This window comes from Vicugna pacos, chromosome 32 (assembly GCF_048564905.1).
Source record: "Vicugna pacos chromosome 32, VicPac4, whole genome shotgun sequence".
NCBI classification, from domain to species: Eukaryota; Metazoa; Chordata; class Mammalia; order Artiodactyla; family Camelidae; genus Vicugna; species Vicugna pacos.
Window position 1 is genome coordinate 13,475,488 of NC_133018.1, and position 24,697 is coordinate 13,500,184.

General features: G+C 47.2%; 1 protein-coding gene and 2 long non-coding RNA genes across 4 annotated transcripts in view; 1 reads left to right on the forward strand and 2 right to left on the reverse strand.

The window, feature by feature from the left end:
- Positions 1-24,697, forward strand: part of RNFT2 (ring finger protein, transmembrane 2) — a 58,278-nt gene that overhangs the window by 15,277 nt on the left and 18,304 nt on the right. The gene's annotated exons all lie outside the window — the stretch shown is intronic.
- Positions 7-12,759, reverse strand: LOC140690881 (uncharacterized). Its single transcript, XR_012066222.1, has 4 exons — positions 12,499-12,759; positions 11,189-11,368; positions 9,410-9,575; positions 7-205 (listed from the first exon to the last, which is right to left on the reverse strand). It is a non-coding gene; the product is annotated as an uncharacterized lncRNA (long non-coding RNA).
- Positions 21,212-23,421, reverse strand: LOC140690882 (uncharacterized). The gene is made up of 2 exons (XR_012066223.1): positions 23,138-23,421; positions 21,212-21,464 (listed from the first exon to the last, which is right to left on the reverse strand). It is a non-coding gene; the product is annotated as an uncharacterized lncRNA (long non-coding RNA).

The following is a 24,697-nucleotide window of genomic DNA, read 5'->3' on the forward strand; positions in this document are numbered from 1 at the left end:
GTGGGCCTGGGCAGAGCTGATGTCAGGGCATCAAATGACCAGCGCCTGAGCTGGTGGATCCTGTTACCAACCTCTCCTGATTCCTTGAAGCTGAGCATGACTCTTTGTTGTCACCACCCTCCTGTCACGCCTCTGCTCTCCAACTCCATTTCCTAAGTTTCATCGTTCAAAGCTGCCCTTGATGCAGTTTTCATCTAAATTTCACCTGAGAAAGAAAAAAAGCACATTGACATGCACTGTGTGCTGCTTCTCCCAGGGAAGGATGGCTGTTATGGGTTTTGACTCTTTGTGGCTTTGAGGATGTGTTTTGTAAAGAGTACCTACCGAGGCTCAAAAGGAAAGAACTCTGATCAGTTAGGGAATGATCAATGATTCTTTACTGTGTACCTTAGGGAAAGGCCTGTGGGCCCGTGTTGGGATGAGGTGGTGTTGGGGAATAACCACTGTAATTCAGAGGACGGAGCAGGGCTGGGAAAAGATGCCATCAACAGATCAGAAAGCTCAGAATTTGTCCCAGGTGTTGGTTGGCAGAAGAGAAGATTGGAATTGACTGTCCATCTTGACTGACAGTTGATCAGATCATTGGCCAGGCACGTAGGAAAAATGTGTTCCTTTGTTTCTTCTGTCCACACACACACTCAGTACCTCTGCCACCAGACATGTGGGTTTTCCACACATCATCTAATTCTCCAACACCAGCTGAGTGTCCTACAATTTCGCTCAATTCTGACACTGTCTACCTAGAGATAGTGTCAGATCCCCAGGTTAAGGGCTCAGTCCCATAAGATGCCAACTGCAAGTCCCAGATTGTCACCTGTACTTCTGTTAGACCAGCTATAAATCAGAGTTACCACGACCCCCTCCTTGGGTTTAGTCATTTGCTAGAGCAGCTCACAGAACTCAGGAAAACTCTTAAACACTTACCAATTTATTCTATAATAAAGGATACAGTGAAAGCTACAGATGAAGAGATCTCTAGGGTGAGGTCCAGAAGAGTCCCAAGCACAGCAGCTTCTGTGCCCTTGAAGTTGGGGAGCATCACCCTCCCAGCCTATAGATATGTTCACCAACTCAGAAGGTCTCCAGACCCTGGGTTATCACATTGGCATGATTGATTTTTAAGTCCCTCTCCCTCCCCTCTCCACTTTCTGGAATAATGGGGGTATGGCTGAAAGTCTCAAGCTTCTAATTATGGCTTAGTCTTTCTGGTGACCAGCCCCTACCCAGGAGCCCACCAGGATTCCCCTCATCAGAACAAAATACGCTCTAGGGAATGCCAAGGGATTTAGGAGGTCAGCATCAGATGCTTCTATCACTCAGGAAGTTACAAAGATCTTAGGAGCTCTGTGTCAGGAACTTGGAATCAAAGACTAAATGTGAGAATGAAAGATTTTCCTAGCACCCCAATTTGCAAGGGCTTTTAGGAACTCCAGGTCAGGAACCGGGGGCAGAGATCAATAAAAATATCTCTTATTATTGCACCCCAGGGTAATTCTGTCCCCCAACACCTCACCTTTACTCCTCACCCCCACCACAAATTTATCTGGTTGAGCCAAAATCCTAGAAAATTTAGCAGTTTTCTTAGATAAAGCCACAGCTCTGGTGCCCAGAATCAGGAAGTCTCAAATGGCATAAAGACAAAAAAAAAAAGAGACAGAGAAGAAAGGCAAAAGAGGAAGCAATATGTCTAAAGAATTCCTGAGATGCCTCCCTGTTCACCAGTCCCCAAACCATAATAACCATTATCATTTGCCCATTGAGCTCATGCCACATGTCAGGTCAGCACCAGGGAGGTAGCAATATGGCCTGATGGCTACACACGTGGATGTTAGCATCAGATGTGTCTACATCCTGGTCCCTGCTGTATCCTATCCTAGCTGTGTGACTTTGGGCAGATGATGAAACCTCTCTGAGCCTTAGTTTCCTCATCTGTCAACTGATGACAATAATAGCACCTTCTTCCTATGTCCTAACCTCATAAGAAATGTTTCTGGTGGGAAATCTTTGCCTCATGCCCAGCATTATTAGTAAGCGCTCAGTGAATGATTTGCAATACTGCTAAGTTTTATTTAGTCTTCATGATGGCCAGCTCTGCACCAACTAGCTGTGTGACCTTGAATAAGTAACTTAGTCTCTCTGTGTCTCAGTTCCCTCATCTGTAAAATGGGGGTAATAATTGTGCTGAATGTCTTCCTCTTGCCCCTCGAGGGGTACTCTCCACCTTTCTTGCCCTGCTCTCTGCCCTGGAAGCTGAGCTGGGTGAACTATATCAACAGGCTCCTGTGGCCCCTGGCTGCCAGTTGGGTTCAGCCAGTGGGAAGCCTGAAAGAAGCAAGAGGCAGAGGTGTATTAGTCTCCTATGGAAGCCATAACACATTGCCACATTAAGCCACATTGGTGGTGTAAGGGACCATAAATGTATTACCTTACAGTTATGGAGGTCACAGTTCTAAAATGAGTTTCATTGGGCTAAAGTCAAGGTGTTCACAGGGCTGCATTCCCTCCTCCATCCCTCCTGCCCTCTTGGCACTGGCAGGTTGAGTCCTTCTCTCCTCTCTCTGACCTCTGCTTCCATCATCATATCTCCTCTGACTCCGACCCTCCTGCCTCCGTCTAAGGACCCTTGTGATTACACTGAACACATCTGGAGAATCTCCCCATCTCAAGCTCTGTAAACTTAGTTATGTCTGCATAGTCCCCTTTGCCATGTAAGGTCACCTAGTCACAGCTTTTGGGGATTAGGATGCAGACAGCTTTAGGGGGATTATTATTCTACCGGCCATACCTGGTTTTCTCCCTGCTGGGCACCCATGGGTTGGTGCTGTACTTTACACACGTTGACTTGTTAAATCTGCACAACAGCCCCATGAAGCAGGTGCCGTTTCCCCATCCCCTTTCGCAGATGTGGGAGATGAGCGCCAACACACAGTTCCCATCATGGGCAGCCCTCCGCAGACAGCTTCCTCTTGAAGTCTGGTAACCTGACTCTCCCCTCTTCCTTTCCGGCTGGGGGATTACAGCTCCTGCCTGTGGAGAGAGCTTCACCACCCCTTGTTCCTTTCCCTAAATCCTGCCCACACCTTTGTAAAGAGCAGACATATTGAACTCTTTACAACCCCATGAATAAATGGTCAAAAGGTTTGAACAGACACCTCACCAAAGAACATATACCGATGGTGTATAAGTACCTGAAAAGATGCTCCACATCATTAGCCTTTAAAGAAATGAAAGTTAAAACCACAGTTAGATGTCACCACTCATGGGGTACAGTGGCTAAAATTTAAAAGGTTGACCGTACCAAATGTTGGCAGAGATGGGGAAGAATTGGAACTCTCAGACAGTGCTACTGGGAATGCAAAATGTACGTCCAAAAGAAGCTGTGGTGTGTATGTGTGTGGAATACTACTCAGCCTAGAAAAGAATGAAATTTTGCCATTTGCAGCAACATGCATGGACTTGGAGGGCATTTTGCTAAGTGAAATAAGCCAGACATAGAAAGACAAAAACTGTATGATATCACTTATATGTGGAATCTAAAAAATACGACAAACTAGTGAATAAAACAACAAACAGCAGACTCACGGATACAGAGAAAAAACTAGCGGTTACCAGTGGGGGAGAGGGAAGGATTATTATTGGATTATATGAAATCATGTGTGTGAAACTTTTGAAAATTGTGAAGTACTATAGAATTTAAAGAATCACTTAATAAAAATTAAATTAAATAGTTCCTCTTCAGAAACAAAAAACCAAAAAATAAATCCCAAAATGGTACATCCACTTTGGAAAACAGTTTGACTGTTTCTTGAAAGGTGAAGCCTATACCTGCCACACAATCCAGCCACCCTTCCCCTAGGTATTTACCCAAGAGGAATGTTAACATACGTCCACGTAAATCCTTTTGCTTGAATGTTCACACAGCTTGACTTGTAATAGCCGTAAGCTGGAAATCATCTAAATTTCCATTAATAGGTGAATAGATAAATTGTGACATAGCCATGAAATACAACTCAACGATATAAAGGAATGAACTATTGATATAAACAATATAAGTGAATCTCAAAATAATAATTATGCTAAGTGAAGGTAACCATAACCAAAAAAACAGAATACAGTGTATGATTCCATTTATAGAAAGCTCTAGAAAATGCGAAGTCCTCTGTGGTGACAGAAAGCAGATCAGTGGTGGCCTGGAGGGGCCAGAGGGAGGGATTACCAAGGGGCACAAGGAGACTCTAAGGTATTAGAAATGCTTCGTCTTGACGATGGTGGTGGTTTCACAGGTGTACACGTGTAACAGATTTATCAGATTGCACACTTTGAGGGGGGAATCACTGCCTCATCTCCGTGATGACTTCAGCCCGCTCTCTGCTCCAGCCTGGGCCGCTGTGGTCCTGGCGTGGCTGCAGGACATCCTCGGGACCTCAGCTCCAGGGTCTTATCTACATGCCTTGAACCTTTTCCTTCACAGCGTTTGTGACACTTGACGATTACCTGTCTGTGCGATGATTAGATTCCCTTCTCTCTGTCTTCCCACCGTACTGAGTTTTGCCCACCAGTCTCTCCGCAAGACTTAGTGCAGCGGTGGGCACAGAGCAGGGCTCGTCAACAGTGGGTAAGTGGGTGACATGGCTGAGACACTGGAATTAGGGCCAAGCCCTGCCCTGGGCCTTCTGGTTCATTATCTACAGGCAGTAATGAGACAGGAAATCTTTTCGGTATCCACTGGGGCAAGAGACACAAATCGAGACATGCGAGGAAGGTAGCTAGCTCAGCACTGACTGCCTGGAATAACGATGGCTTGCAGTTATTAAGCACCAACTGTGTACCTGACACTGTGCTAAGAGCACTTCACATATGAATTACCTTACATAGCCTCTTGCTGGTCCTCTCAGGGAGGTCCCGTTCCTCTTGATGATGGATGAGGAGATGGAAGGTGGAGAGGACCAGTAGCTGTTACATGGTAGAGCTGAGACTCCAGCCTAGGGCTTCAGTGTCGGGGCCCAAGCTCTGTCTCAAAGTAGGACCAGTAGCTGTTACATGGTAGAGCTGAGACTCCAGCCTAGGGCTTCAGTGTCGGGGCCCAAGCTCTGTCTCAAAGTGGGTGTGGGCGAAAGAAAATAGGCGGTGAATGGTTATTCATTGCCTAGTGCATTTCGGTTCTTGCTAGATTCTTTCCCATGTCTTGACTCACAGAAGGCTCTCAGCACCCCTCTGAGAGAGAGAGATTATTATCACCTCTTTCTCGATGAAAAGCTGTGTACAGTCATCCCTCAGTATCTATGAGGGACTGGTTCCAAGATCTTCTTCAGATACCAACATCCAAGGATGCTCAAGCCCGTTACAGTTGGCCCTCCATACCCACGGTTCCACATCCACAGATTTTCAGTGCGAGGTTGGTTGAATCCGCAGATGAGGACCCTACAAATATGGAGGGTCCACTGTATTGGTTTCTTGTGGCTGCCATGACAAATAACCCCATACCTGGTGGCTGAAAACAGCAGAAATTTGTTCTCTCACAGTCCTGGAGGTCAGACATCCAAAATTGGTGTCACTGGGACAAAATCTAGGTGTCAGCTGGGGGGCACCCCCACTCCCTGGGACGTTAGGGGAGGGTCCCTTCCTGGCTATTCCCACTTCCTGTGGCGGCTGGCATTCCTTAGCTCGTGGCAGCATCATTCCAGGATCTGCCTCCGTGGTCACATAGCCTCCTCTGCTGTGTACAATGTCTCCCTCTATGTGTCTCTTACATGGAGATGTGTGACTGCATTGGCGGCCCACCCAGAACATCCAGGATACTCTCCCCAAGCCAGGAGCCTTAACTTAATTGTGTCCCCAAAGACCCTTTTCCAGGTAAGGTCACATTCATAGCTTCCAGGGGTTGGGCCCTGCTGTCTTTGGGGAGCCACTTTTTCACTTACTCTACATTGAAGCTGTACGAGAAGTGAGATTTTCTGTCCAAAAAACACCCAGCTGGTCAGGTATAGAATCAGAGTCAGAATCCAAGTCTTCCATCTCCCAAGGCCGTGGCACCTCAGGTATCATCTGCCCGGCACTGAATGGATGTTGGAACCCCTGGGCTGTTCCCAACCCTGCCACTTATTGGTCACGGGGCCTTGGGTGAATCCTTTCATGTCCCTGAGTTAGTTTCTTCCCATAGAAAATTGAGATGTTAACAAAACCCTGCTTGAGATGCTGCAAACATAAGACTTACTGTATGTGAGTGAAAGGAGGAGTAGAGGGGTCATCGCCTGGAGAGGAGGCAGGAGAGGCTCTGCAGCCCCTACCTACCCAGCATCCTTCTTCTTCCCCTCACTCTCTCTTGCACCCCTTCTCTGTGTCCTCTGTGCTTCAGCTGGACCCTGCTTCTTTCACTTCTTTACACACACCACCTAGTCCCAGCTGACACCTAGATTTTGCCCCAGTGGCACCCATTTTCCAGATGAGAAAACTGAGGCACTAGACGCTGAGTCACTAATCTGTGTAGCTTCCAGAGTTGTCTGTGTGCTGCCCTGTCTCCTACCGACCATGCCCGCTGATCCTTCTGCCTCAGAGACTATTCCCCCTTTCTTGTGTCTTAACCAACTCTTGCTTCTTCTACAGATCATGACCTCTTAGAAACCTTCCCTGCCCCTTTAGGCACGGGTGCCCCTACTGGGGACTCTTGCAGCACCCTATTCTCCCCCTGTTCCTGCAGTCACCGCCCTGGGTGTAATTGCTTGTTTAATTGTCTGCCTCCTTGGCTCACTTGTAACCTCTGTGACAGCAGGAAATGAATGCATCTGCTTTCTTTGTTGATGGATCACCAGCATCTGATATGCACTCAGAAGTGCTCATTGTCTGTACGTATATATGTTTGGGTGGGTGGTTGGATGGGTGAATGGATATCTAGGTGGATGGATGGGATTGGATGGCTACATGGGAAGGTTGGTGGATAGCTGGACAGTCAAGTGATTGTGTGGATGGATGGATATTTAGATATATGATGGATGGATATTTAGACGAATGGATGAAGAGACAGGTGGGTAGATGGATAGGTGAGTGGAGGAGTCTAGCCATCACTAACTCTTACCACCTCCTTTTGTAGCAGCAGTGAGAGCTTAGATTCCATTATCAGCTCAGCTCAAACCTCTCATGTTTGGTAGGGTGTCCTCTGTCATAAAGACACCGAAATCTGCAAGGCAAGGTAATACTTCACTGTGCTAGAAAGGAACATGGAGGGACCTTCAAAGAAATCTGACAACTAAACTAATAGTAATAAATACAACTAAACATTGCTGAGCAGTTCCAAGGCGCCAGGCAGTGTGTTAAGCAATGCCATTTGTTCAGGAAATAGCCAGCTTTGTGCCAGGCGCTATTCCAGGCACTAGGGATACATCCATGAGCAAAGTAGACAAAAATCCACGCACCCCTGGAGTTGATAGTCTACTGAAGGCCTCGTCTTGTTTCATCTTAACAACCCGGGAAGGTAGACACTGTTGATATCTCTTTGCACAGAGCAGAAAGTGAAGTAAATAACTTGTCCAAGATTGCAAACCTCAGAGTAACAGCACTGATGGCAATAGGAGTAGCTGTTGTGAAGTCAGCCCCTCATGTGGGCCGGATGCTGCTCTGATTCATTTCCTTCTGACATCTGTCTTACAAGGCAAGTGCTGTTGTTATGTGGGGGTTTTTTTTCATTGAGGTAAAATTTACATCACATAAAATCAGCCAGTAATCATTTTAAAGTATACAGTTCAATGGCATTCAACATACTCATGGTGTTTGACAGCCATCACCTCTGTCTAGTTTTAAGACATATTTATCACCCCAAAAGGAAACCCCATACCCATTCAATCAGTCCCCTTTCCCTCTGGCAATTACCAGTCTGCTTTCTACCTCTTGATTTACCTATTCTGGGCATTTCATATAAATGGAATCATACACTATGTGAGCTTTTGTGTCTGCTTCTGTCACTTAGCATCATGTTTTCAGGTTTATCCATATTGTGGCAGGTGTCAGCCCTCCATTCCTTTTTATGGCTGCATAATATTCCATTGTGTGCCCAGACCACCATTTGTTCATCCCTTCTTCTGTTGATAGACATTTGGGTTGCTTCCACTTTTTGACTATTGAGAGTAGCAGTGCATTGAACATTTGTGTACAAGTATCTGTTTGAACACAGTTTTTCTGGGTAAATACTTAGGAGTGGAATTGCTGGGTCATATAGTAATTCTATCTTTAACTTTTTGAGGAGCCACCAAACTGTTTTCCACAGCAGCTACACCATTTTATATTCTCAGAAGGTGCTGCTTTGAATCTCTGTTTTCCAGAGGAAAAAAGACACACAGCGAGAGGTTAAGAAGTAGCCCAAGGTCACACAACCTATAAGTGACTCAGTGGGGATTTGAACTCAGGCAATCTGACTCCAGAACCCCTGCTCTGAGTTACTGACCACACCCCCACCACCACCATGTAAGTTCTCTGGATTTGCTCAGGGAATTCCTCAGAGTTGACTGAGGAGCCAAGTCCCCATACACCATCTCTAAAATTCCCCCAAGTTGAGGCAATGGCCAGCTCACTTCCTTCTTCGATGGGCACTGCTGGGGGCGAAGGGGCGGGGATGGGACGCAGCACCCCTTCCCTGCACTGCCGAGGTGTGGGCGACAGTTATTAATGCCTCCTTGGCAACTGTCCAGCTGCCTTTTTCTGATTATTATTATTTTATTCGGCGAGATTAATGTGCCAGGTCAGAGCATAATCCAGCCTGTAAGAAGTGATGTGAATAGTCTCCTCAAGATAAATTGCGGGCTTGGAAAAGGTTCACAGCCTTTTCTTGCCTGTCTGAGTGCTCTCCCGAATCCTCATCAATCCTTGTCTGGGCAGAAGAAAAGGACGGGTCTTCATTTGCAGCTGGTAGGGGGCGGGGGGAGAAGAGCACATCTGTCAGGGACCCCTAATGGCTCACAGCACAGATGCTCTTTCCTGCGCCTCCACGCATCCACTGAGAGGGTGGGTGGGTTTTTAATCTTACAATCATTATATTGGTAGGGCTTCTGGTATTTGGGTTTGCTTGATGGCCCCACAGTCCCTGACATGGGAGGCGGAGTGAGCCACTGATTCCCAGGTGCCTCCGGGATCTCCTCACACCTGGGCCTCCCAGGACAGCCATGCTCATTGGCTGGCCAAGACAGGTAGGGTTAACAGTGAGGACCTCAGCCCCAAACCATCACACTGGCCTGGTGTCCAGAGCAGCCACTTGTCACCACAAATCCAGATAAATTGTATAACTTATACAACTCGTACATCTTCGCCCTGCCTGATCAGACTCCCATCCACCTCTCTGACCTCATCACCATGACCCTCCCCTCTCCCTTGCTCAGTCTGGACCAGCCAGTGCTGCCTTCCTTCTCAGGCCCTTTGCACTTACCATTCCTTCCACCTGGGAAGGTTTCTCCCTATGTTCCTGTGGCTGTCCTCTTCCCATCACTCCAATGTCACGTCCTCTGAGACTGTGTCACCTCCATGACCACCTTGTTTGAAGCGGTGGCCCCCAACATGCATTATCCCGTCACCATTTTATTTCCTTCCAGTATCTGAAATGACCAGATTGTTTTGTGTTTGTTTTCTGTCCCCACTACTCGAGTGTGGACTCAGGCAAACAAGGACCATTAGGTCTGTCTTGATGCACAGGAAATGCACCGTAGATGTGATGGGCTGAATGAAGAGCCTCATGTTAATTAACTGTTAGGAGGTGGAAACCAGTCCTGCTGCTGCCCCGCCGGGTAGTGTCCTCCTTGGCCGCATCCCCTTTCTCTCCTCAATCCCAAGGGCGTCATTTGGGGCTTATTTGCTTACAGAGTGAGTGCTAGACTCTGAGAATATAGAAATGAGTAAGGTGCCCTCCTCCCCTTCGCGCACTCCTTTATTCTCTGTGAGTGATGCTCACACTGGCTAAGAGGGCAAATCTCTTCTCCCAGAAATGTACATATCACACACGGCAGCTCCTAGCATTAACAGTAGTAATCATTTAAAACTTGACTTGTCCACATTGCTCCTTCCTTTTGTTAAAAGGAAATACTCTTGGCCTAGGAATCTGGAGCTGCACTGTCCAGTGTGGCAGCCACAAACTGCAGGTGGCTATTTAAATTTCAATTAAAAATTTAAAATTCACTTCCTCAGTTGTACTAGCCATGTTCCCACTGCTTGATAGGCACATGTGGCTGGTGGCTCCTGGGTGACTGTGCTGGACTGCACAGATAGAGAACAGTCCCATCATCATAGAATGTTCTAGAATAGCATTTTTCTGGAACATTCTTAGGACAGGGTTTATTCAACCTCCCCAGAGCATGGGTGGCAGGCCACTGCCTTTCTGCCCATTTCTCAGATGGAGAAATATAAAAGCGGGTACTTCTCTAAAAATGCTATGGGCATCACTATTAAATTCTGCACAGCAGGACGGATGCTGGCCTTAAGTCAGCAAAACCAGGTTCAGATCCTGGTTCCTGGACTTATTACCTATGTGACTGTGGACAGGTGACCTCACTCTTTGGAACCCTCAGCTTCCTCATCTCTGAAGTGATCATTTTTATCTCCTTGAGGTTATGAGAAGCTGGAAGGCTGGATATCCAGTTTCTGGGTGGTAAGTAGGATTAGCTGTATCAGAAGCAAGGAAGAGTTTAGCTGCACTGTTTTCTCCAAAGAATGCAGCATTTGACCAACTTCCTGTCTTTTCCCATAGAAAAGGAAGGAGGAAGCCCTCCCCATGTCTGAAATTATCTTAACTGACCTCTAATGCAACCTGCATAGCCAGCCCCTGGATGAGAGGTTTCCACAGGGCAGGACTCCACAAGCTTTCAGCCCTGGTGGTTTGTCTCTAAGTACAGGGGAGGGCAGACACAAGTAAAAAAGGTGGTCTTCTTGGATGTGAGAGCCAAGAGCATTCATGAGGCTTTATGTGCCATTAAAGTCTCCTCTATTTTCTGGACCCTGAACCCAGCACTTTTGCTTTCAAAGTGGTTTCCCATTGATTGAGTTATCTTCCCTCCTAGAGGTCAGTCATTCCCCTCCCTCCCTCCCACCTCCTTCTGAGCAGACCCTGATCTCCACCAGCGCAGGTCTGTGTTTCCTAGGTCTCAGCTGTGGTTCTTACAGTACATCATTCTGGGTATGAAAGGGCAGAACTTCTGGAAAAGCCAGCTGTACTTACCTCCGTTTCCCACACAGCAGGGCTCGAAGGAGTTAAAACAGTGGTTCCCAACTAGAGAAACATTTGGCCATTTCTGGAGACATTTTTGACTGTCATAACGGGATCGGAGAGTTGCTCTTGGTAGTTAGTGGGTAGAGACCAGTGATGCTGCTAAATGTCCAACAGCACGCAGGACAGCCCCTGAGCCCAAGAATGATCCAGTTCCAAATGTCAGTAGTGCCAAGGTTGAGAAACCCTGGGTTAAATGTTTGTTTTATGGGCTGAACTGCACTCCCCCACCGCCTTCCCCTAAATTCGTATGTTGAAGTCCTAGCCCCTAGTATAGTCAGAATGTGGATGTATTAGGAGAGAGAGTCTTTAAACAGATAATTAAGTTAAAATGAGGTCATTATGGTGGGCTCTAATCTAATATGATCAGTGTCCTTTTAAAAAGGAAATCGGGACACAGACGTACAAAAGGGAAATCCATGTAAAGACACAGGGAGAAGACAGCCCCCTATTAGCCAAGGAGAGAGGCGTGGAGGATCTTTCCCTTAAGGCTCTTAGAAGGAACCAACCCTGCTTACACCCTGACCTCAGACTTCTAGTCTCTAGAACTGTTGGAAAATAAGCTTCTGTTGCTATAAGCTCCCCAGTCTGTGGTACTGAGTTACAGCAGCCCTAGCTGATTAATATACCTACAGACCAGTTTACCCATAGCTTGGGTCCTTTTCAGAGTGTTTTTTCATCTATTCAGATGTCTCCCAACCTTCTCCCATTCCCCTAATTATTGAAGATACTTCATTTTTAAAATAGGTTATATAGTCACAGGGTTCAGATGTTAAAACACCAAAAACAGTATATTGTGAAAAGTCTCCCTCCCTCTCCTGCCCCCAGACACCCGTTTCCCCTCCTGGGAAATGAACGTATCATCCTCAAGTCTTTTCATAGCTACTGCCTACGTAGACCAGCAGGTGCATGTATATGTTCTTCCTACTCATCTTTGTATATTCAAACAGTAATATTCTACACACAGCTCCCACCTTGCTTTTTTTTTTTTAACTTAACCATCTATGTTGGAGATTGTTGCAGACAAATACATAGAGAAAACACAGCATAATGGTTAAAAGCCAGACTGCCTGGGTTCAACTTCTGTTTGAGAAACCCTTTGCCTTTACCAGCTGTGTGACCCTGCATGTTCCTTCACCTCTGTGTGCTTTCACTTCCTCATCTGTAAAATGAGATCATAATAGTACCTTCTGTGTTCCTTTTCAATTGCTGCTTAACAAATTACCACCAACTCAGTGACTGAAAAACACTCATTTACTCACAATTCTGTAGGTGAGAAGCCAGGCAGGCTTGACTGTGTTCTTTGTGCAGGGTCACATAAGGTCAAAATCAAAGTGTCAGCCAGGCTAGGCTCCTATCAGAGGTCTTGGAGGAGAATCGACTTCCAGGCTTATTCAGGTTGTTGGCAGAATTCAGTTCTGTGTGGTTATAAGACAGAGATCCCCATTTTCCTGCTGGCTGTTGGGTGGGGGTCAGTCTCAGCTCCCAGAAACCACACTCTGGTCCTTTCACAAAGCCTCTTCCACCTTCAAGCCAGGATGGAATCCTTGTGCTTCACATCTCTCTGCTGTCCCCTTCTGCTTTTAAAGGGCTCCTATGATTACATTGGACCCACACAGATAATCACCCTTTAGATGAGCTCAGAGTCCACTGATTAGTAACCATAATTACATCTGCAGAATCCCTTTTGCCATATAATATAACATAATCCGGGTGTGATATCACATCAAATTCCCAGTCCTGGGGATTAAGGTGGAAATTTGGGGGAGGTGCACTACACGCTGCCTCAAAGGGTATTGCAGGGATTCAACTACACATCTCATAGCCTACAATATGTAAAGGTCAGATTTTGTTTTTAACAGCTGGATTTTTGTATTTTGGAAACTATGTAGATTTACTAAGGGTTTTGTTAAAGGGACTCCTCCAAGGACACTTTGGACAGTTGTGAATTGTTTAGCTCCCTTCGACCCATTGATTCCGTGGTTCTCCAGGGCTCAGGTTAGATGTCACCTCCCCCAACCCCCTTAAGGCAATGTTAGTTCCCCTCATTACAGCGCCCTCTCTCCCAGCACTTACCACTGCTCTGTCATTATCTGGGCATTGTCTCCTCCACTGGACTGTAAATTCTAAGGGGCAGACATACGTCTGTCTCATTCACTGGTGCAGCCACATCTTAAGACAAATCCTTACAGTGACCCCACATGGGTGATGGCCAGTTTGCCTAAACCCATTTCACAGATAAAACTGAGGATAAAGGAGGCTAAACAGTTTGTCAAGGCTCACTGGGCTCATAGGTGGCAAAGCTAGGACACAATCCCAGGTCTTTTGACTTATGACAGGTCCTAAGAACATTGGCTAGTATTTTCAAGTTTTCTCCTTGCTTGTTTATGCCTCCACTATGGGAAGTCTTTCATTTGCATCATTTCATTTGGTTCCATCAACAATGCTATGAGATAGGTACTACTATTATTTGAGTTTTACAGGTGAGGAAATGTAGTTTAGAGTCAGGAAGGTCACCCAGCTAATGAGCAGTAAAAGCAGGGTGTGAGCCCAGAGGGTGCTCTGTCTGCAGCTGTTCTTGAAAATAATGATCCTTTTCTCATCCTGATGTTTCACTGGAACAGAACAGAAAGCCAGCAACAAAGATACTGTGAGCAATACTAATATCCAGTATTACCAAATGTTTAGTGTCCTTTATCCTTTAAAAAACTCAACTCCACCTCTGTAATGCCAAAAAGATTCCAGAGTACATCAAGAAAAAAGACAAGCAAGAAATACCTTTTTCTGGAGGCAGTGTGGGGTTATGGAAAGAACAGAGACTTTGAAATAAAACTTACATTCAAATTCTGGCTCCACCACCTTCTGCCTCTAGGACCCTGATTGACCTCACTGAACCTCAGTATCCCCGTCTTTAAAATGGGGATATGGGGACTTGCCTCATAACCCTGTTGTGAGGATTAATTAAGATAGCACAGGTTAAGTGATGGCTGGTTAGTTAATTATTGTTATCTAAAAGTAGAGAGCGTTCACAGTTACCATTTATAGTTTTAAAGCAAACAAGGACGTCAGAATTTAACCCTAATCAGATGGACCAAAGTACTACTTACTCAACTGTGATTCTGAGGTCTTAGGGAGCTGTTAACAGGCATTTTATTAAAAGGTGTTCCGTGGCCAGATGACTTTGGGAAATCCTTTAAACATTATCCTCCACTTGCATATAGTAAAGGCTCTAAGAAGTCCTGGAGCCAAGAAAATGGTTTCACTTTGTCTTCCCTGACATTTTCCCAAATTACTAACCATAGAACCCTTTTGTTAAGGAGCAGACAATGCCGTAAAACCTAGTTCAGAGGTTGGCAGGGGACAGCCTGTAGACCCTATGCTTGTTTTTGCAAATAAAATTTTATTGGAACATAGTCATGCTCATTCATGTATTGTCTGTGGCTGCTTTCATGCTACAGTGGTGAGGTTGAATAGTGGTGACAGGATCTCTGTGACCCACAAAACCTAACATATTTATTGCCTGGCCCTTTAAGAAAAATTTTGCTAACCCTGGTCAGGAGTTTGAATTTATTTGCATTCTTGATTCTTTCTAGTTTGGCCCTTGCTGGAAAGTTAAGTCAGGGACTCAGTATTCTGCAACACACAGACATTTGGGAAATAGAAGACCCAAAGGAATGAAATATGGCCAGGAGTCTGTGCTAGAAACCATCAGAAGTGAGTTTGATCAAGTGTCAGTTTTGAGGACTTGACTATTTGAAATCACCAGGCTGATTTTAGTTTTTCCCCAAAACAGCAGGTGATCACACTTAACCCTAGGATTTGTTCTTTCTTCTGCTTGGTGTTTGTAGCCCAGGTGCCCACCAATCCCTAGGGCGGTGCTGAAGCCAGAGATGGCAAACACTCTAGGAGCTGCCATTTGCCAGCTTGTACCTGTGCCAGGCATCACTAATCAATCATGACCCTGCTCCACCCAGTTCAGCTTTCTCAGTGCAGCAATCCAGACAGTCTCTACCAGTCAATGTCAGAACATAAAATGAAGCCTAAGCCTTTACTTTCAGTTGTTCCTTATAAAGAAAATAGAACATTCTGGCATCTGCAGAACTCTGTGGCCTCTCAGCTGATTGGGTGAGGCTTACCAAGATTATTGAGGATAATGTCCTTTATTTAAAGCCAACTGACTGTAGATGTTTCTCATATTTATAAGATACCTTCACAGCAACACCAAGATTGGTGTTTGGTTGCATAACTGGATACTGTAGCCTAAACTGAAACATGAAACTAACCATCAAAATCCCCCATTAAACAAGATACAGAAGTTGGATCTGAGCTTGATGTTTTATTGTTTCCAGGAAGTATCCATGAAGTCTAATTTATTGACATTTTGAAAATAAAAAATGATTATTGAATTTGATCAAAAACCATAGGATTTTTCTCCTTAGCTCTGCGAGTATGAAGACCTGCATTATTCAATTTCCTATTAAGCCCTGCATTCTTGGAACAAACCCCACTTGATCACAGTGTATTATCTTCTTGATATGCTTCTGAATGCATGCTACCATTTGACTTAGGATTTTTGCATCAGCTGTCATAAGCGTCCCTCTCCCTTCGTCAGTGACTTCCTGGAAATTGCTCCCATCACTTTCACTTACATCTCATTGGCCACCCCTGAGTCACATTCACTGCATGGGGGGCTGGGGAGCATCTTACAGCTGGGGGCCAGTGGACCTAGGCAAAAATCAGGATTCTTATTTTGAAAGAGGAAGGGGAGAATGGACCTTGGGAGGCACCAGCAGTCTCTGTCCCAGTACGATCATCCCTGGTTTGTAGATGAGGGTCCCAAGGTTCAGCAAGGTAGGTTCACTTACCCAGGGTCACACAGCTAGTCTGTGGCAGAGCTATGACTTAAGGCTAGGTCTTCCAGAGGCCAAGGGAGATGCCCCAGGGACCAACAATAATAACATAAGCAGTGTTCTATGATATGATACAGTGATAATAAATAGCTGATGTGCTTGGTACTGTTCTAAAGGCTTCCTAGGCATGAGCTAATTGAATCATCACGACAACCCTATGAGGTAGATACTTATTACCCCCAATTTGCAGGTGAGGAAACTGAGGCACAGCGAGGGTAAGTGACTTGCCGAGGGCACACAGTTCGTAAATGGCAAAGCTGGGATTTGAAGTTGAGCAGTCTAGCTCCAGAACCCTGGCTCTTCACCACTACACAGTCCTCTCTGCCCATCTTTCCACACCCTGCCCTCCTGACTCAGTTATCCCAGCACAAATGACAGCAGCCGCTGCCACTCTCTTGTGTGGCCAAGAACAGCCAGAATTGCTCCCCACCAATCTAGGCGCCAAGGGCCGTCCTCTCCTAGCCCCTGTGGTCTATAATCTCCTCCCTCAGCTACCCTGCCCCCCTTTCTGTCTCAGAGGCCTGCACATCATATTTTGTTGTTGTTCTTGTTTTATTTTGTTTTCCTTCCCCCTGTTCCCTGGGAGATTCTAAAAGGCTACACTCTGCCTCTGAGGGACGTGGTAAGGACAGGGCCCCAGCGAGAGAGCACCTGGGATTTCCCGCACCCCAGCCTCCACCCCTGCCTGGGACAGAGAGGGGGGCTTCTCTTGCGTTATTTATTTATTTATCTAGCCTTGCTCAGCTCCACACCCCCCAAGCTGTTGTTCCCCACTGGGGAAGATGAAAAATGGCTTCAGACAATGGAGGACAAGGCTTGCCACATGGCCCCCGCAGTTTAATTTCCTTTAATTCATTTTATATTGAACCAAATGATACTGTTTGTTTTTAATGGCAAACACTCAACACGGAGGAGGGGCGGCCAGGCCTCCTCCTGGGGAAATTAGGAACACAGCTGCTATTTAAACTCTCTTCCACCTCCCCCCTACCCCTCACCCACCACCCGCCACCCCCAGCACTAGGCCTTTGGAAATCACTTTCCAGGTTGAAAGATGATACCTTTCACCAGCTCAGATGGTCACTGCGCAGGGAGCTGGCGCAGCTCCCCCGCAGCTGTAGTCAACCCCTCTTAGGGTGGCCACCCCATCCCAAGGCCCAGCCTTCTTTGGGAATAACTGGAGAGATACATGGGAACAGGGCTGGGCCACGGCTGTTGTTGGTGCCCCTACTGCCCTGCCTGTTACTGAGAATTTGGGGCAGGCACCTGGCCCGAGCAGGACCCATCCAGTGCCCTTTCCCGGCAAGAGAGGAACACAAAGGTTGGATGCATTCAGTCATTTAGCACCTGGGAGTAGCATCATGCATCAGTCTGTGTTTTAACCTGGTCACCGAGTAATTCACGTGCATGGGAAAGTTGGAAACACACCCGTAAAGAGGAGAGGTCCTTCCACTTCAGCTGGGAGGTGGGCTGGTGAGCCAGCACTCCCGTGAAGTCAGAGAGAACCCAGAAGCCCTCCAGAGCCCCTTTTGGCTTAGGTGGGCCAGAGTCAGTTTCAACTCCTTGCAGGCAAAGAGAACTTGACCATATATGCCAGTCCCCTTTGGCAGAGGGTGGAGGGCTTCACAGGCTTTGGCCTGTCTGTGGTTTTGGCAGGGGCCAAACCATCATGATTAATGTCCAGTTTGGACATTCTGGAGGCCCCTCTAATTCCTCAGAAGTTGGGCTCTACCTCTGCTCTCTTGTTCACAGACTGTTAGACCCAGGAAGACCTTATTCTACAGAGGAGGAAACCAAGGCCCAGAAGTTACAGCTTCCAGGTCTCATATATTCATTCTACACATAATTATTAGACATCGACAGAGTGCCAGTCACCCTGCTCAGCACGGGAGATACTGAGACCCAGGACTTTCAAGCTCAAAGCTCACAGACTGATGGGGCAGCAGGCAGAGAAGTAGGGCCCTCTTGGAAATTGGGCAGGGGGGCACCTAAACCAGCCCCTAGCAAAGTCTTCCTAGATAAGGTGACCTTGGAACTGAATTTTAAAGGATGGGTAGGAGTTAGCCAGGCAAAGCCAAGCCACGGAGAGGGGACAGCTAGAGCCACAGCACCAAAGTGGGAAGCCATTTGGCCTGTGCATTTTCCCAGATAACTTGTGAATGTCTCCTCCCTTCCAGACTCTAAGCTCCAGGAGGGCAGGGGTGATGTCTGCCAGGCTTGTGCTTAGGCACAGTGATGCACAGTAGGTGTGCAGTGACTCTCAAATGAGCAGATGAGTGATGTAAATGGCTGGTGTGAGTTTGCATTCAGGGCATGGCAGGGAGGCCCCAGTCCCTGGCCCCTAGGCCCACCCTGTTGTAGCTTTCTGGGCCACATTATGGCTGAGCATTGGCAACCCCTACTCTAGGGTGCTGCGGGGATTAATTAGCCAGCTAAGTGGTGATTATTTTGCTCTCCTCCAGCTAAATGATTAGAGAGGCAGCCAGGCTCCCTGAGGTGGCCTCAGAGGCATCCCTTTCACCTCCTCCCTCCGGGTGGGGGCCTGGAGTCTGCCACTCTCTTTGCTGGCTTTCTGGGGTTGGCTTCCAGTGCTGTCGGTGGGGCCCGCACTGTTCTCCATTTCCCCCGATGGTCCTCCTTCCCTGGGGGCAAGGACAGGGGTTAGAACTGAGATCTGGCCTAAGGGAGCCCACCACTTACACTTAATTTTCAGTTTGTCCAAAAACATCCCAGAAACAACTTGGGCCGTGGAGGGAGGCGGATCCCAGTGTGAACCCCAGTTCTGCCATTTCCATCACTATCACTTCTGGCCATTCATCTCCCCACTTTGTGCCTCAGTTTCCCCATCAGTAAAAAAGGAGGTAATGCTGTTCACCTCTCAAAGTTTTAGGGAGATTTGAGGTGAGCTAAAAAACAGACAATGCAGGTGCAGGTGCTTCCAGCAATTCTGACACGTAGCAGGTGCTCAGTACGTGTGTGTATATGTTTTTCTTTTGTGCATTCTCCCTCGTGACCCTCACGGGTCAGGACTCTGCTGGAGGCTGGAGGTAAACAAACAGCAGGCCTTGTGACTCAGCGGCTGAGAGCCCACGAAGGCTTGGCAGACCTTTGCCTCTTCTTCTCGGGGCTTAGAAGTGCCAAGGTCAGACCTTGAATTGGCAAAGGAGGAGAGAAATGGAACACTCCCCCCCACCCCCCGGCTGGGTCTTGGAGCAGCCTGGGTTTGCATCTGGCTTTGCCACTAGCTGCATAGCCTCAGATAAGTGAGTTCATGGCTTTGAGCTTCCACTGCCTCATCTGTGTATGTATCTGCTGTCACCATCTTGAAATTCTAAATATATGTATATATATTTTTTAACAAGAGGCCCAGCATTTTCATTTTCCACCAGGCATTGCAAATTATGTAGCCAGTCTTGGTAGTAGGAGATAGTCAGAGAGGCATCAGGGGGCCACAGTACCAGAGGCCACTCCCAGCCCCTGCCTTCCCCCATTCTGCCCTAGAGCCAGCCTTTCAGGGAGAGGCCTTAAACTAAGATTCTCTGACCATTTGGTCCTCACACTATCCTCGTGACAGTGGGAACTGTTTCCTTCCTGTATTAATTTCCTCTTGCTACAGTAACAAGTTAATGCAAACTTAGTGGCTTAAAATGACACACATTTATTATCTTACAGTTCTGGAGGTAAGAAGTCCAGACTCAGTCTCATGGGCTAAAGGCATGGTGTCAGTAGGGCTGGTTACTTCTGGACACTCTAGGAGAGAATGTGTTCCCTTGTCTTTCCAGCTTCTAGAGGCTGCCGGTGATCCTTGGCTTGTGGCCCCTTACTCTGTCTTCATAGCATATTTCTCCAACCTCTGTTTCCTCCACACTGACCTTCCAGCCTCCCTGATAAGGACCTTTGTAATGACATTACCAACCCCCACCTTCATAATCCAGGATAATCTCCCCTCTTCAAAATCCTTAAAACTTAATCACATCTGCACATGCACAAAATTCCTTTTGCCATGCAAGGTGACATTTGCAGATTCTAGGGATTAGGACATGGGCATCTCTGGGGAGCCATTATTCAGCCTGCCACATCTCCCACTTTGCAGATGAGGAAACTGAAGCTTAGAGAGGTGATGTAACTTGGGCAGAATTACCCTCCCAGTAGAGAGACAGATCTGCAGTTGGGGCCCATATCTGTTTAGTTTCTGTCCTAGTCTCTAGACCATAAGGAAGGAGGCACCTTCTGTCCATCTCTGCCTCCCTCTCCCTGTGCACCCAGCCCCCAGTGCTTTAGGAGGGAGACAGGATTGGGCATTTGAGGCCCAGAGCCTTGGTGTCTAAGGTTGTAGCTGACTTGGGAACAGATAAGCACATCCATCCGCCTGGGACTGGGACGGAGGGAAGAGGCTGCCTTTCCACAGTTAACAGGGTCCCAGGCCACTTCGGGCTTAATTATCAACACCTTATAATTAGGTTTCTCCTGGGTCCCAAGGAGCAGGGCCCTGTTTGTAAAGAAGCTCCTGATATGCGTGTTGCTGGGACATGTGGCCTGGGCCCTTTCTGTTCATGGGGCCAAGGCTTCCAAATCAAGGGAACCACAGCCGATGAAGCTGGGCGCCCGACCACTGCTGCTAAGGGCCAGGTTTCTCCTCACAGTCTAGCGGCTCCTATGGGGCTTCAGCCGGGCCCCAAGGACTCTGTTAGCTGGCCTCTCAGGCCACAGCACAGAGGCCAATCCCAGCCATTGGCCTCGAAGCCAGAAGAGCAGAGAGAGGACCAGTGTAGGAAACTGGAAATGGGAGGGAGAAGGTGGCAGGTGTTTTCACCGGCTCTGGTCTTTAATAACGAGTGTCCAGTTATCAGAAGGTAGGAAGTGGTGGTGGGTAAGAGCATCCATGCTGATGTAAGAGACCTGGACTCAGATCCCACCTCTGCCACTTATTACCTCTGTGACCTTAGGCAAAACAATGAACTTCTCTAAAACTGAGCCTCAGGTTCCCCTATCTACAAATTGGGGGTACTAATTGGCCCCCTGCCTCATGAGGTTGTTATAGTCAATTTAAAAAGTAAGCAAGCAAATGTTCTGCTTGTGGCTTTTTTAAAAAGATAACACATGTAAGGTATACATTTTTAAAAAATAACAATAAATACTCATGAACCCAGCTTAAGAAGTACAGAATTAATCGTGGCTTAGAAACTCCCTACACCCACCTCCTGGGTTCCATCTACCTCCCTTCTTCCAGTTGTGAATAAGAAACCAGTTTTGTGGTTACCATTTCCTCATTTTCCTTGTGTCTGCTTTTTTGTAGTTTTGATGTCTTCTTCCTTACTGACCTGTTATTAAAGACAGAGCAGGCATAAGCATATATAACCTCCTCCCTTCCATACCTAATTTCCTACCAGTTTCCTCCCCTGCTCTCTCCTCTGTGTTACCTAGCAAGAACACTGCTGGTTGGGAAACCAGAACATCAAGCTAGTCAGTACTATGAGTAAACTTAGAATTAATAGGCTCTGAGTGAGCACCAGAGGGACTTTGCTGTGAATAAAGTACATGTACCAAGAGACTTAGGCTTCCTAGAAAGTAAAAAATACCCAAGCTTTATGCTTAAATGAACCTGGGTTTGAATATCAGCACTGCTCACTAGCCTGAACCACCAATTCTTTGCAGTCACTCTAAAAACATTTCTTGAGTGTCTACTGAATGACAGGCACTACATGGGTATAGGGAGGCAGTGGTGAATGAAACAGACAGGGTCCCTGCTTTCATTGAGTTGAGGAGATCACCATTAAACAAACACAGACATAAAACTTTACATTGCAGTAAGCACACAGAATTTGTGGACAACTCACTTAGGAATATGGGAAGGGCTTTCTCTGTGGAAATGATTTTGGAGCTGAAACTTGTACTTCCTTGCCATCTGACTTTAGCTAAAATAAATTCATTTTCTCATCCGTGAAATGGAGCTGGAAATTACCCCCTCACAGCTCTGCTCTTAGTAATGGCCCTGGCTTAGTGCCTGGCTGAGCACAGCCACTCAGTAAATGTCATCTCCCTGCCTCCCTGTCGGCCTGGGCAGTGTATGTTGCTGGAGTCGAATGAGGAACTATGATAGTGAGCAGTTAGTAAGTGATGGAAAACCTGCTGTTGGTAAGGAAGTTAGGAAGCCTTCTAAGAAGGTCTCACTGGCCCCTCTTTGACTGCCTTTGATGGATGATGGGGGAGGGGAGGCGGTAAGAGGGTATATTGTCCACTGTCAACAGGAAGGCTTCATCTTTTGCTGGGGAAGGTGGTGTTAAGTAATACAAAGGCTGTGCTGTAGAATCCAATCCCAGCTCTGCGGCAAGTCATTTCACCCCTCTCAGCCTTCTGGTTCTCATCTGCAAACTAGTCCATTTAATACCTCTCCTTTGGCTTTGTCATGTGGAACAGTGACTTTTAAAATAAGTGTATTGCTCAAGTGGTAGAGCACATGCTTAGCATGCAGAAGGCCCTGGGTTCAATCCCCAGTACCTTTCTCTAAAAATAAATGAACAAACCTAATTACCTACCCCCCCAACCCAAATTAAATAATACAGTAATACACCAGGTGTGGCCATTATGGCTGTTACCACCAGAGCAAGGAGGAACTGGGATAAAGGAGCAGAGGTTTGGGGTGCAGCCCAGAAGAAAAGGGAGAGCCAAAGGGCTAATTTACACTGAAGGACGCGGTTTAAGTCCTTGCTCCACCCTTTCCTAGCTGGGTCCCTGGGGCAGGTCCCTTACCCCTCTGAGCCTCAGTTCCCTAGACTGTCAGAGAGCTAAGAATAGAACTTCCTTCACCGGGTGGCTGTGAAATCATGCAGGCAAGTCGCCTCACACGGCTCCCGACCAGTCGGAGGGAGCTGGTGTGGTTACTCCCTGCTAGACATGTGGCCTTAGGGGTGAAACGTTCAAATAAGAGGGCGGGAGTGGGCGGACGAAGATGCAGCAAACAAGTGGAAAGGGCAGCTCTGCCCTTCACAGTCACCTCCTTTGTCCGCGGAGGCCGAAGAGCCGGAGGCTGGGGGCTTGGTACCGGCGCCGCGCGCCCCGAGGTCCCGGCCGGGAGTCCGCAGGCAGACCCGGGCGGCCGGGGGCGCGGGGCTGTGACCTCATCGGCCGGCGCCGTCCCGCGGGGCCATGAGATCATGAGATGCCGGCGCTCGCCGAGGAGTCGATTTGTTGGGAGCGTGGGGACAGCCGGCCGCCCGTCGCGGTGATCTCATCCGGGCCCGGGGGAGGAGGAGGCAAGCGGCCGAGCCCGCCCGCGCCGCCGGGAGGGGAATTGATGGCCGCCGCCGGCCGGTGACGTCACCGACAGTGCCGGTTGCCTGGTAACACGCGGCTGTCTGCCTCTGGCCCCGCCCCCAGACCCCGCCTCCCACCTGCCAAGCTCTCAGCCCCTATCCATCCTGGCTCGCTCTTCTCTTTCCTTTTTTATTTATTGAGGCATAACTTACATATTGTAAAGTGTCCTAATTACAAGCATACAAGCTCGATGAATTTTTACATATGTATGTATCCATATGTAAAATATGTATATGTATATCCATATGTTTCGAGATATCACCAGCGTTCTCCAATAGAAATAGAATGCAAGCCACATAGGCAATTTAAACAAGCAAAAGGGAACAGGTGACATTAATGCTAATAATATATTTTATTTATCACAGTATGTTCAAAGTTTTAACATTTCAACCTGTAATCAATATTTTAAAAGTTTAACGGGTTCTTTTACCTTTTTGTTTTTTTCTAAGACTTTGAAATTTCCTTAAATTTTACTACATCTCAACTGAGATTTAGCCACATTACAAGTTCTCGGTAGCCACAACTGACAAGTGGCTACTGTACTAGGCAGCACAGATACAAAAACGTTTCCAGCACCCGAAAGTCTCCTTGGTTGCCCCTTCTGGTTAGTACCCTGGCCAAGACTACCTATTATTCTGAATCTAATCATCCCTCTTCAGTTCTTTTCCCCCACTCACGCCTTATATCTTTTCCTTCTCTCTCCCCACATCTCACTTTAACTCCTACTAGTGTCTCACATTCTCTGTTCCTTACAGTGGCTGAAAGCACTAGATGGAAAGTCAGACTGGATTTAAACCTGGCTCTACCCCTGTCTAGCCCTTGGACAATGTGCTTTGCCTCGTAAAGCCTCCGTTTCCTCACCTGTTAACTAGGGCTCATAAGAACAGTGTCCCTCTCTAGGGTTGTCGGACTTGGGGGCCACCTGCAGGTACTAAGTGCTTCACAGAGAAACCTTCATCACCAAACTGTGAGCAGGCCCTAGTTCTGCTCTTTTTCTGCTTGTTTCTTCTCTCTTCCCTGTCTTACTTCGCTCATTAGCTTAGTTTGCCACACTTTATTCCTGTCTCCCATGCCTGTGTTGAGCTTTCTCATCCGAGAAATGGGTCTAGATCATAACTACCTCACCAGGGGAGAATTTGATGTGCCACTCCTGGCCCATGGTAGGTGCTGAAGAATGAGATGACTTTCTCCTCCTCCTTGGCGCCCCCTTTGCCTGGCCTCTCACTCCTGCGTGCTTTGT